General features: G+C 42.5%; 1 pseudogene; it reads right to left on the bottom strand.

Moving 5' to 3' along the window:
• Nucleotides 1–6,202: 6,202 nt before the first annotated feature.
• Nucleotides 6,203–7,506, bottom strand: LOC103636154 (aquaporin SIP1-1-like; annotated as a pseudogene).
• Between the last annotated feature and the right edge of the window lie 2,137 nt (nt 7,507–9,643).

Genomic DNA, 9,643 nt, shown 5'->3' with positions numbered 1-9,643 from the left:
ATGTGCTCTTTGGAGGGACGAGGCATCATAGCTAGCTAGTTGCGATGGCAAATTGGCAATGGAAATGCATCTTTAGACTCAGTCAGTGACCAAGCTAGATCAAAATCGAGAAGGATGTATTCGGCCATTAGATGCATAACACATTTTTCTAGAGACACATATATGATAAAATTTTAACCTATATAGCCTCTCCCCTGGGCTCAGTAGTGGTGGAGAGAGGGCTCGACGTACGAGCTCACAAATGAGAAAGGATTGGGAAATGCTAAATTTATAGGAGGGAACTTTAGTACCGGTTCTGACTAAAAACTGGTACTAAGGACTGCTTGTTGATGGTAACTGATAGTCATTTTGGGTGAAAACTTATTGTCGAAAAAAAAACATTAAGTACCGGTTCTTAAAAAGAATCGATCGATACTAAAGTCATTTAGGTGGAAACGGAAAAGAGACCTTTAATACATGTTCTGCTAGAACTGATACTAAATACATCTCTATGATCTATCAGTACTATAACCTTTAAAGCATCCGGAACAAAGATATTATCGATCGAACAGAAGACCCGTTCTTCAATAGCTAGCGTGCGCTGAGATCGACGCATACACGGTGCATCGTCCAACCAAAACAGAATCTACTCATAGACAGGCCAAACGAGACCACAACAACTAAACACAAAAGGTTGCACCGTACCGCTGCAGCTTGACTACTACAGTCTACAGACCTGGCCTGGCCTTGCCTTGTTCATCCGCACATGTGACATGCCACCGTGGTCGAGCGCCTGGTCCGTCCCCTCGGCCTGCATTCCATCCAACACAAGCAGTCAAGCACCACAGTGTACTATGCGCCCGCCGTACATTGTTCTTTGGATCGATGTGGATCTGGAATTCTTGAAAGGAGTTCCCGTCTTTGCTCCATCGTCGAGATATGTACTACCCGTGGCGTCAAAATCTCTTGATTTCGCCTAGAAGTACATTTTTCCTTACACCTTTTAGAATAAATTCCAACATCCCGTAAAATCTGCTAAAATGCAGTTAATATTCGAAATATGCCAACGACATTTTTACGCCAAAAGAAGGGGTGTGATGATAAGTACCTAGAGCATCTTCAACATCTCCCGATTAATACTTCAAAAATAATAGTTTAGGGATAAAGGTGAAAAACCCTAATCCAACGGCTCTTGATCTAAGCTCCCAATTTATCCGATGCTCCAAAACCAGTACAGATTTAGGGTTAAGCCACTGTCACCCCAATCTGTGGTTTTTTTCTGTTTCCTGCGCCATTACGGAATGTGCTGGCGCCACCTCCAACCTCCTGGTCGCCGCTATCGTCGTCGAGACCTCGGTCCGGATGCGCGCCGGCGCCGGCGCCGGCCTCCCGCATCCGCCCCCGCCATCTGTTTGTCCTGGCCGCGAATGCTGCCCTCCGCGCCCGCGTGCCCCGAGCGGTAACGAAAATAGCAAAAAAAAAAAAAAAAAGACGGGATGGGGATTATTATCGAAGTTAATTTGTATTATACAAATGATTAAATGTTATATAAACAAGGTGTACATATAAGATATATAGAAGCTGTAGCAACATATAGATAACTAACTAGTTAGATGCCCGTGCGTTGCAACGGCACACGATCAATACGATAAAATGTTAGGACACAACGATTACATAAAAATGAATAACACATATATTATCATCCTCAATATCTCATAATTTTTTTGGCAACAACCAATATAGAACTAAACAGATACAAATCAAATTATATATCAGAAAAAAGTTTAAGAAGTGAATACAATGCTCGTACGCTGCGACATAAATTATATAGTAAGGTGTTCGTGTTAACGCTACGACAAATATACAAATATAATAGGTACGCATGATAACACCAATCTACAAAAATTAGATGGAAACTGTACTACATCTATTAAAACAAACGTCTCAACAAGATATGAACAATCTACTTTTATTTTGTCTTGAAGACACGTAGGAAATGATGTAGTGGCAGATATTACTTAAACCTCATGTAAACAACCTTTCTTTAGCCCGAGTGGATGCCCAACATCCATGACCCTGTCTTGCGACAGGAAGTCCTGTCTCGTGGTGCTCGATCTGACAGCAAACTGGGCTACTGTCCTCCACGTCTTGGTCTGCCTACCAACCTTCTTGTAGATGCAATATTATGATAGCTTCTACAACGTTTGCACTTTTTCTAGACTTAGGAACTGATTTAATTGAGTTAGACGAGCAGAAGGTGGAATGAAAATTGAAAACAAATTTCACATGAACAACATTCTTGCTCTTGTACTTCACAAGAGATATCATTTCTTTAGGCAATATGAAATCCCATGTGGAATGTAGACAATAAGTAGAGATAGTTTATCTCCTCATTTGGATAATAAAACAATTATTCTTCTTTGCTAAAAATGCCATATGTTCGCAGATACATTTACTGGGGAAGAGTTAAACTGTTGTCAAGTTCCTATAATTTTGTAGTTCTTTTTTATTTGGCCAATATGAACTCCCATCTAAAATTTAACTAATAAGCAAATATCTTATCTAAACTGTTGTAAGTATTTCTAATGAGCTTGAGTTGCTCATCTCAAACTTCATTTGGTCAAGAATGTCTAATTGTTTCAAAAGCATGTTCTTAGGTTTATCGAAATATACAGTTGGAGAAAGAGATTGTGGATAGAATCCTCTAAGACCACAAAGGTGATACGAATACAATACCTTTGGTTTGATTCTTGCTGCACTAATTTAGTTTCATCTCAAAAATAGAAGGCATGTAAGGATATACCTAGTAAAAACAGAAACTAAACATATCAATTAGCTGATTGCTTTCATTACCCAAGAAAATTTAAAAGTAATAATTTGGTCACCTCTTTCTTCACCATAAATTTCTTGCTTAGCACATTCCTTGACTGGAAGGTTACATTTGAAGTCATTGCACCCCAAAATCCAACCGCGTGTTGAAAATTCTGAAGAAGCAGATGACAAAGTTGAGCCAGCACAGCCTTAGGAAAGGAATTAGGGTACCCCAGGAAGTAACGATTTTATAAATTATATACATGCAAATCTACATATTAACAGGCAACTCATCAACAGAATATGTCAAAAATTTGCCTTGCAACGCTAAAATAGCCACCAAGGCCATTCCCAATAGCTTCATGTGGGCTATCTGTGGAGCGGCAAGTACAAAAATAGCAGCGTGTACTTGGAGGGCCTCGCCCTGCGCGGCGAGCTCGCAGAATACAGCAACCATGTCTGCCTTGAGGAGGCACCGCAACTTGGGTTCCACCGCGGCATCAACAGAAGCGGCGGGGGGGGGGGGGGGGGGGGCGACACGCTTGATGAACTGGACAGTCTGGATGACCTCAGTGCTGAGATACCACCCTTGCTGCGTCGGCTTCCGATTCTTGCTCCGCTCCGTATCATGATGGTCGCGGTGGTCATGCTCTTCCGGCGAGCGCCACAACGGGTAGGGGGTAGGCGGAATGGTGAGCAGGCGAGTAGGGAGAGCATCGTTGTCTACCTCTGCTCGAGGTGGATAGTGGCATGTGATTGCAGCAGTTCTGGATAGTTTGAGAACATGACAAATTCAGAGTTCGTTTGTACTGCCAACTTGCGGTTCACATTCTTCGCTTCATCAGAAACAAAAAAAGGCAAGATACATGTCAACCTTAGAACTTTACACCATCTTTCATGTCATAGCCTCCTATATAAAACATTGCAAAAAGAATAAAGTATACTACAAAAACACAACATAACATAAAAGCTATCAAATGAATATCTTAAACAAGCCTCTATCGTTTGCAAATAAGCATCTAGCAGCTAATGACCTATGTCGTTGCCAGCTAACAGTGAAGATACATTAATTGCATTGCACCAAACATGAGAAGTGTTTTTAATGACTTCAAAAATTGAGGGAGTAAGAACCTTTAATAAATATTTATTTTAAATGCTTCTTGATGATCTGATGCCATGGAGTGGAAAAGGATGAACAAACCTAAAATTCTCAAGAGTCACAAGTTGTGTTATCTCCTTATAAAACTCCTCATTGAATGTCGAAAATACTTTAAGATCATTGACAAGAATATCTATAGCCTTTGCTCTATCATGCCTGTTTTGAACATAAAGAAAGAAACAAGTTAGTAGAATTTTAAAGTTCCATAAAAATGGACCAAAATTCGAAACCCAACTCCTAATTCAAATGAAATCTGAAATATGAAAGATCAGTGCCTATGAAGTGCTTCCAAATACTTTTGCTCGGTTATCTCAAAGAAGATCTTCATCAAATACCTATTGTCATCTACCTTGGTGAAACCTGACAAGTATTTCTCCACCTCATCCCACTCACCAGCGTGGACCTTAATGGTTCATGATCTATTAGTCCTATTTTCATTACCAGTGAAGATACATTAATTGCATTGCACCAAACATGAGGCATTTTTAATGACTTAAAAAATCGAGGGAGTAAGAAGCTGTAAGAAATATTTATTTTAAATGCTTCTTGATGATCCGATGCCAAAGAGTGGAAAAGGATGAACAAACCTAAAAATTTTCAAGAGTGAGAAGTTGTGCTATATAAAACATGAACCACATCTTTCATGTCATAGCCTGCTACATAAAACATTGCAAAAAGAATAAAGTATACTACAAAAACACAACATAACATAAAAGCTATCAAATGAATATCTTAAACAAGCCTCTATCGTTTGCAAATAAGCATCTAGCAGCTAATGACCTATGTCGTTGCCAGCTAACAGTGAAGATACATTAATTGCATTGCACCAAACATGAGAAGTGTTTTTAATGACTTAAAAAAATCGAGGGAGTAAGAACCTTTAATAAATATTTATTTTAAATGCTTCTTGATGATCTGATGCCATGGAGTGGAAAAGGATGAACAAACCTAAAATTCTCAAGAGTGACAAGTTGTGTTATCTCCTTATAAAACTCCTCATTGAATGTCGGAAAGACTTTAAGATCATTAACAAGAATATCTATAGCCTTTGCTCTACCATGCCTGTTTTGAACATAAAGAAAGAAACAAGTTAGTAGAATTTTAAAGTTTCCTAAAAATGGACCAAAAAATCAAAACCCAACTCCTAATTCAAATGAAATCTGAAATATGAAAGAACAGTGCCTATGAAGTGCTTCCAAATACTTTTGCTCGGTAATCTCAAAGATGATCTTCATTGAATACCTATTGTCATCTACCTTGGTGAAACCTGACAAGTATTTCTCCACCTCATCCCACTCACCAGCGTGGACCTTAATGGTTCATGATCTATTAGTCCTATTTTCATTACCAGTGAAGATACATTAATTGCATTGCACCAAACATGAGGCATTTTTAATGACTTAAAAAATCGAGGGAGTAAGAAGCTGTAAGAAATATTTATTTTAAATGCTTCTTGATGATCTGATGCCATAGAGTGGAAAAGGATGAACAAACCTAAAATTTTTCAAGAGTGAGAAGCTGTGCTGTCTCCTTATATAACTCCTTATTGAATGTCGGAAAGACTTTAAGATCGTTGACAAGAATATCTACAATCTTAGCTCTATCTTGTATGTTTCGATCATAAAGAAAAAATGTCAGTTCAATTTTACAATTCTCTAAAAATGGATTGAAATCCGAAACCCAGCTCCTAATTCAAATGAAATCCGTCACTGAAACAACATTATAAATAAATATTATAAGAAGTATAATTATCGCGTGCAGTGGACATCCCAAGAGTACATGTCCGCATTCCAAGCCTGATACCTCTCCTTAAGGATATGCCCAGGAGGTGTCTGCCTAGGGATGGCAATGGGTACGGGTATGGGTAAATAACCGCGGATAATTATCCATTGGATATGGGTATGGTGGAATTTGATATCCGTGGGTACGGATATGGATATAATAAGGTATCCGCGGATATTTTTTTCGTGGGTATGGATATCCAGTATCCATACCCGTTACCCAATGGATATCTAACATGTGGGCTATTCGGATTTATATATTATCATAAATTCTTAGTTTTCAATTTTTATCCATAACATGTTGTTTGGTGCTGAAATTATCATTTAATGCTATTGGAATGATAATTATTTTGAAATGTAATAAAATTGTTGTTTGGTGTTTAATGCTAAAATTGTAGTGGACGGGCGGGTAACGGGTATCCACTGGATAGCGGATACCCGGCGGGTACGGGTATGGATACAGATCCATACCCATGAACGTTTATGGGTACAGATATGGGTTGAGTTTTGTCTCGCGGGTATGGATTCGCGAACTATATATCCATGTACTACCCGCCCGATTGCCATCCCTATGTCTGCCCCCAAGACTGCAAACTTCCCCTGATTCTCTATGGCGATGATCACATTAGGTCTGAATGGGAAAGGCGAACATGGTCAAACAATCAAGAAAACACTACCTTAGAAAAAGCTTGATAGAATTCATGTGTCAAAAGATTGGGAAGACATTTTCCCACAAGCTGTGGTGAAGACTTCCTAAATAAATTTCAGGCCATAACCATTTGCTGGTGACAGATGGTAAATGTGAAATTTTGTCTTTTTATCTAGTTTAGATTTGACCTCAATTGGCTGAATAACCACGATTCTTTTTAAAGAAGTAGAGAGAAGTTGGTTGATACCTTGGGGGGCCGAAACGCTTTCAACTAACCTTCCTATAATTTAGCCAATATAACACAAACAAACACACATAATTTAAAAGGAAAGGAAAGGCAAGATATTGACATTAGCTGGGTTCACAAACAGCCCCGTGTACTCTGCGCCTGCGAGGATGACAGGGACGATGGAGGTTGAGAGCAGCAAGGTCTTGAGGATGACGTTGCGGGGGCCCTTTATGATGACCCAGAGCACGGTCAGGGTGATGATGAAGGTGAGCACCCCTTCGGCTAAAGCATCAGTGTGGGGATCCACCTTGAGTGAGGGGCCCGCGAGCGTGTGCTATTACCTCGCCAGCATCAGCTCCGAGATGGCCAGGGCACCACCCACAGTGCCGACGGCCTAACAAAGATGCTACTTCAGAATTCGATTGATTCCACTGAATACAGGAGGGGCAGAGGACGAGGGAAAGCCCATCGCTATGTACCTGCGCCAGGAAGCGGAGCGCAACAGAGAAGTGGGAGGGGCTGTCGAGTCCGGCGGAATAGGAGGCGACAAGTCGGTGGGGTTGAAGCTGGCACCACCGAGCACACCGCAGAGGAGGTGGAAGGTGAAGAGGAGCACTAAGAGGAGGGACGTGTGACGAGGAGCCCATAGTGGCCGGCGCCCTCCTGCAACCCCTGGTACGACATGACGGCTGCTATGGGGACATTGAGCGCGGAGGCGCACAACACCCACAAGAACGTCACCATGGCGTCTGTAGCCGCCGCGCGAACCGTCGCTCCCATCGCCATCCGCGTCTGCGCTGGCGTCGGCCTTCTACCTGCCTCATTTGCGGCTCGATCGGAAATAGAAGGCTGGATTGGGGTTTTGACAACGACAATTCGATATTTCAATCGATCGATTGCGCACCCCAGTTGACGAAGAGGGGTGCCCACGAGCACGCGCTCGCCGTGATTCTCTTGGCGTTGAGCGGAGGCTGTGGTACAGATCATAGTCCTCTGAACTTATAATTGTAGATCTAGGGGCTGACGATTCGAACATACCTGAGGAAGGAGAAGAGGAATCAACCACCAGCGAGCTGAAATGGTGGCGTCGAGGACACCTGCGGCGGCCTGGATCCAGGGCGAGGCTGGCGTGGTGTTGGATGCGGGTGGGGAGCATCGTGTCCAGTCATCCCCCACGGCGGGGAGGCGGTCGAGGGCATCGCGAGAGCGGGGGAGCCGTGGTGAGGACGTCGAGGCGGCTGTCACGATGGGGGAGGCGGCCGGGGCATCGCGAGATTGGGGGCACGGTGCGGGTGAAATTTCGGGGGGCAGGCGGGCAGCGGGGCTTGCGCGACGTCCGGGCGGGGGCGCGGTGTGGTGTGGACGCCCTCGCTAGCTCCTTATAGAGTAGTAAAGATTAGTGATAATTTATTCTGGATATGTTAATACTAGTTTGTGGCTCAACCGATACTTAACAAATATTACACCAACTTATAATACTCTTCCTAAGATATCGCTAGTGTTTCGATTTTAATGTATGATGGTAGGGATGACAATGAGAAATTCATTGTTGGGGTTTTCCATACCCGCCTATGCGACAAATAAAATCCCACAGGATCCCCACGAACGCTTGTAGGGAAGATTTCTTTCTCATCCCTATTCCCCGCGGGGATAAATTCCTGTCGAGTATCCCCGCCCCGCTTACATTACAATCAGGATGTGCTTTATATGTTATTAATACAAAATTTTTTAACTTAATAAACATTGCCGGATGTAAGAAATCAATATGTGTACATCAAAATAAACATATTTGTATAATGAGTTGAAAGTCGCCTAGAGAGGGCGTGAATAGGCGGAAACTGAAATTTACAACTTTAAACACAACTACAAGCTGGGGTTAGCGTTAGAAATAAATTTGAGTCCGAAAGAGAGGGGAAAACAAATCAACCAAAGAAAATAGAGCGGATGACACGGTGATTTGTTTTACCGAGGTTCAGTTCTTGCAAACCTAGTCCCCGTTGAGGTGGTCACAAAGACCAGGTCTCTTTCAACCCTTTCCCTCTCTCAAACGGTCACCTAGACCGAGTGAGCTTTCTCTTTAATCAAACAGGTCACTTAGACCCCTCACAAGGACCACCACAACTTGGTGTCTCTTGCTTTGATTACAAGTGTCTTGAGAACAAGAAATGAGGAAAAAGAAAAGCGATCCAAGAACAAGAGCTCAAAGAACACGAGCAAAAACTCTCTCTCTCTAGTCACTATTTGTTTGGAGTGGATTTGTGACTTAGAGAGGCTTTGATTCTTTTGAATTGTGTCTTGTATTGATTTTACTAGCTCTTGTATTGAATGTGAAGTCTGAAAAACTTAGATACTTGAAGTGGTGGTGGTTGGGGGTATTTATAGCCCCAACCACCAAACCAACCGTTGGGGAGGCTGTCTGTCAATGGACGCACCGGACAGTCCGGTGCGTCAGCCACGTCACCCAATCGTTAGGGTTTTGACGGTTTCGACCGTTGGAGCTCTGACAGCTTGGGCCACCGGATAGTCCGGTGCCGCACCGGACATGCACTGTTCACTGTCTGGTGCGCCTTCTGGCGCTGCTCTGACTCTGTGCGAACTGTCCGCGCACTGTTCACGCTGCAGGCAACCGTTGGAGTCGACCGTTGCGCTTCTTAGCCGTTGCTCCGCTGGCACACCGGACAGTCCGGTGATACATCGGACAGTCCAGTGAATTATAGCGGAGCGGCTCTCCAGAAACCCGAAAGTGAAGAGTTCAGCATGTACGGTCCCTGGGGACCGGACACTGTCCGGTGCGCTAGACCAGAGTTCTCTTCGGTTTCTTTTGCTCCTTTCTTTTGAACCCTAACTTAGATCTTTTTATTGGTTTTGTGTTGAACCTTTAACACCTGTAGAACATATAATCTAGAGCAAACTAGTTAGTCCAATTATTTGTGTTGTGCCTTTCAACTACCAAAATCATTTAGGAAAAAAATTGATCCTATTTCTCTTTCATGAGTGTTATCTAAAAATATAATTATTTATTTTTTATCATTAAC

This window comes from Zea mays, chromosome 1 (assembly GCF_902167145.1).
Source record: "Zea mays cultivar B73 chromosome 1, Zm-B73-REFERENCE-NAM-5.0, whole genome shotgun sequence".
Taxonomy (NCBI): Eukaryota; Viridiplantae; Streptophyta; class Magnoliopsida; order Poales; family Poaceae; genus Zea; species Zea mays.
The sequence above is the reverse complement of the archived record's forward strand: the minus strand, read 5'-3'. Positions and strand labels throughout refer to the sequence as shown.